Genomic DNA, 4179 nt, shown 5'->3' with positions numbered 1-4179 from the left:
GAGATAAACTCAAATTTACGAACATACTATTATAAGACCATTACCAAGGCTGAGAGTCAGTACTAGTTAAGAACAATGTGGGAGCAGGGATGGCACAGTGGTGAGAGCACTTGCCCCCCACCAATGTGGCCCAGATTCGATTCCCGGACTCGACGTCATATGTGGGTTGAGTTTGTTGTTGGTTCTCGTCCTGCTCCGAGAGGTTTTTCTCCGGGTTCTCCGGTTTTCCTCCTTCCGCAAAAACCAACATTTCCAAATTTCAATTCGGTCTGGAATCTAAGGACCACAGGTTTGTCAGTCGTTAGACTGTTAAGTGTCACCCTCGTTAAACAAAGTTGATTTATTTTATTTATTTAACTTTTTTTAACAATTTTTTTTTAAAATGAACAGTAAAATTACGGATAAAATAATACAAGTAAAACTTCTTTTTACACAGTCCAATTAACCCAAATGATAGGTGTCTTGGTCCCGGGTAGCCTCCCACGCAGGCGTTTCTAGGGGTCTCGTATTACCTCCAATACGAGTTCCCTAAAAACGCCTGCGTGGGGGGCTAGGTCCCGTGGTCTTCAACACTTCTCTATAGATTTATTAAAATACTATAATAGGTAACTTAAGAACATCGTAAGAACTTTTCAAGGTCAAATTACCAAAAACATATAGATAATGATAATAAAATAAATAAGAACGTTCTGCCTCAGCTTCTAAGTTAGGCGTTATTATACAAAGATAGAGTGCAGACTCAGTGAATAAGCCGTATATCACGGGCTAGCAACAGTTTAGCAATCTAAAATGGCTGAGGCAGGCGCATCTTAAATATGATACTAACTGTTTTCAGTTAATTTTCTTCAGTTTAACAAATACCCGGAATACTTGAAAGATATGTTTAGTTTGCGCTCCAGTATTATATTAAACCATTGTCAAGTCAGAGATCCTTCTACGTGTCTCCAGGTCTTGCCACGCCAAGTTTGATATCATGGTATTAACACTAATGATTCGACGATAGTCGTTACAAACAAAGCGTGTCGCGCGACGCTGGACGGATTCCAAACAGTTGATATCTTCTTTGTGTATGGAGACCAGGCAACGGAACCGTATTCACACACTGGACGGACCAGGGTCAAATAGGCCCGTCCTTTGACAACATGACTACAGGACACCATATTCCTTTGAAGTAAGCCTAAAATCTCATTCGCTTTCTTTTTCACCTCTTCAGCCTGCTTATAGTTGAATTGAGTGAGCTGGTAATGTAGACCCCTAAAATAAATATTTCTGGAACGTGAGTCCCTCCATAGGCCAAAGGAGTCTTACTCAGCGTGTACGAGTATGATGATGGCTGGCGCTTACGGGTGATGGACATGATGTAGCATTTAATAGGGGCAAAGTTCATAAGTCACATATCCACCCATTCCTCAAACTGCAACAGGTTCTGCTGAAGCGTATCGTGGTCAGCCAATGGCACAATATGGCGCGGTAGAGCACACTGCCATCCGCAAATAACTTAACACTCGATGATACTAACGAGGTTAGATCGTTAATAAAGAGAAGGAACAAGATCTGGAGGACACCAGATAGTACAGGTGATCACTTAGATGCATGATGAACCATTCCCCTTTACACGTTGTCTCCTACCAGTGAGAAAATCCCGAAGCAAGTTATTAAACTTTCCAGAAATGCCGTAAAATTTGGCCTTAAGGAGAGGCCTTTCGTTAGGCACAGTGCCAAAGGCCTTTGCCAAGTCAAGAAAGACGACCTGGGGCCCGTTTCTAGAAAGTCCCGGTAACTTACCGGGCCCGATAAGTGTGTTTGGTGATAAATGTTTCTTAACAGAAGTCAAATTATGTCAGCTTTGAATACTAAATTTTAAAATCTTATAATTCTGTGAAAACATTGGCTAAGTACAATGTCTGAAATCACTGTGTAATCCCCTGACCATGTATCAGTAAGAATGCTCGCCCACTCATGAATGACCGTAATTAATTGGGTCTCACACGAAAGTCCTTATTGGAAGCCGTGCCTGGTGCTAAGAGATGACTGAGTTTGCACTAAGATGGCTACAAATTTGCTTGCAAATAATGTGTTCCATGGTCTTTGCGATAACAGGCCTGTAATTCTTAGGGTCAGCGGAATGACCGTTTTTAAGGATGACAGCGATGTTCGCATCCTTACAGGTAGAGGGTAGAGCGCCGTCATCAAATGATTGCTGGAAGAGTGAAACAAGGAAAGAGGCCAACTCGAATGCAGACTCCTTAAGAACACGAGCAGAAATTTGATCAGGCTCACAAGCTTTGTAGTCTATTGTAGTCAATAGTCTGTTGTTAAGAAGCAACAGTTATGATCCATCATAACTCCAAGTACAGCCTCGTGAATTTGCCCTCAAGAATGATTTACCTGTTATCTGTCAGTTATTGTTACTGAGACGGTAGCCAAACAAAAACTGTCAATTTCTTTTGGTGAGTGAAATGTTACGCTCATTTGCGTCCATGTCAATTTAGATACCAAACTTCTCACGATGAAAATCATTTGTTCTCTCTTCTTAACCTTACGCAGCACGCTTAGCGGGCGGAAAGGGTTTTTTTTTAATTAATTTATTTATTTATTTTGCAATACTAAATAGCTACTTAAAATACTAACAATACTTGCACTACTGACAGTGCTTACTGCGCGTACAATACTTACAATGCTTACAATGCTTACTAAACAATACTTACAATACCTACATTACTACATTACTGACAATATTCTAGCGGGGCGGGGGGAGTTATGTTTTTCGGTTCTTCTTTAAAATGCTTATGGATCTTGAGGTTGGTTTTCGAGCAAGAAAGGCCTAATCTTGTATCGGTATTGGTTTCTTCGATCGCGCGATATCAATTTATCTCCATACCACTGAAGATGGTAACTTGTATATATTTTGACTTCGCTTTAATTAAGCATTTTGGCTTCGCATTTAATCGCCGAAAATGTCGCCCAATAAAGTCGTTTTACTGTCATTCTTCTCCCCATTGTTTTCTTCAGAGAAGACTAAAAAGCCTAACCATATTTGCAGATTACACCAGGTGCTCAACTCATAACTATTTCTTTTGTGCATATAATATTCAGCAATTACTCTATAATTGAAAGTTCCCACACGCTGTAAGTTATGCAGATTTGTCAGTTTTTGCTTTTAAACTGGCACAAATATCAATGTTAAATTTATGAAATGAAAATGATCTATAAATATATTTTTTAAAAACAATAAATTGAAAGAAAGCGTTATTTGAGTTGTAATATCTTAAAATCTTGGTGTTAATATTATTTTGAATTCCATAAGTACAGTTCCTGCCTCCATCTTTTCTCCTCTCGGAAGTCCTTATGGGATTACTATTGATATTTTACAACAGAAGGGTTCCACTTACAGCCACAGCAGCTCTGTATTGTAATCAAAGACACCCTGGGGCAGGTCCTTCAACTGGTTGTTTCCCAAGTGCCTAACAACAAATAATAAATAACTTGGTGTTATATATGTTTAACGTTTACTTGAAAAGGTTTTTAATTACTAGATAAAGCACGAGAATCTTATCATTCAAATATATATTTTTTCTCAAGCCTAGTTTTCATATGTCGGGAAAATCCCAGACGATCGGGAATTTCACTGTTTCCCGACAATCCCCAGATTTTGCCGAGATATCGGGAATTTGAGATATTCAGTCGGTGGCGGACGCCGACCTTTATTTGTCGGGGGAAGTAGGGAATTGGGAAACTGGAGAGAGACAATTTAGAGGATCACGGATAACGTGCTAAAACTGACGCCGACGTCCCCGACAGTACAAATTTGAGTTTTCATATGTCAGGAATGATCGCCGACCATCGCAGAAATCTGGGACGCGTCGTGAAAATAGAAACACTCCCGATTTTCACAATTTGTCTGCGACCATCCCAGACGATTGGGGATGTCTATTATTTCCAGTTTTCATTAGTCGGGAAACTCAGGGGCGGTCGGGAAACAGTGAAATCTACGGTCGCTGGGATTTTTCCCGGCATATGTAAACTAAGCTTTAAGGTGCCTATGAAGAAAACTTTTTTGTCACGGTTTGTTAGTTTATGAATATCTCGGTCTGAATATGTGGGGTTTACTGAACAAAACCTTCTCAATCCGCAATTATGATCCCTGAAAGGTTCGAATTTAGCGCCGGAAAGTGTCCT

At 40.0% G+C, this 4179-nt stretch overlaps 1 protein-coding gene across 1 annotated transcript in view; it reads right to left on the bottom strand.

The window, feature by feature from the left end:
• The window catches only part of LOC146458602 (uncharacterized), a 71282-nt gene extending 67824 nt beyond the window's left edge, over positions 1-3458 (bottom strand). Inside the window, exon 1 of the mRNA XM_085090498.1 lies at positions 3393-3458. The gene's annotated coding sequence lies outside the window, so the exon portion shown is untranslated. The remainder of the gene's footprint in view (positions 1-3392) is intronic.
• Between the last annotated feature and the right edge of the window lie 721 nt (positions 3459-4179).

Source organism: Pavona decussata, unplaced genomic scaffold (genome assembly GCF_977016875.1).
Source record: "Pavona decussata unplaced genomic scaffold, jaPavDecu1.1 SCAFFOLD_232, whole genome shotgun sequence".
Classification (NCBI taxonomy): Eukaryota; Metazoa; Cnidaria; class Anthozoa; order Scleractinia; family Agariciidae; genus Pavona; species Pavona decussata.
The sequence above is the reverse complement of the archived record's forward strand: the minus strand, read 5'-3'. Positions and strand labels throughout refer to the sequence as shown.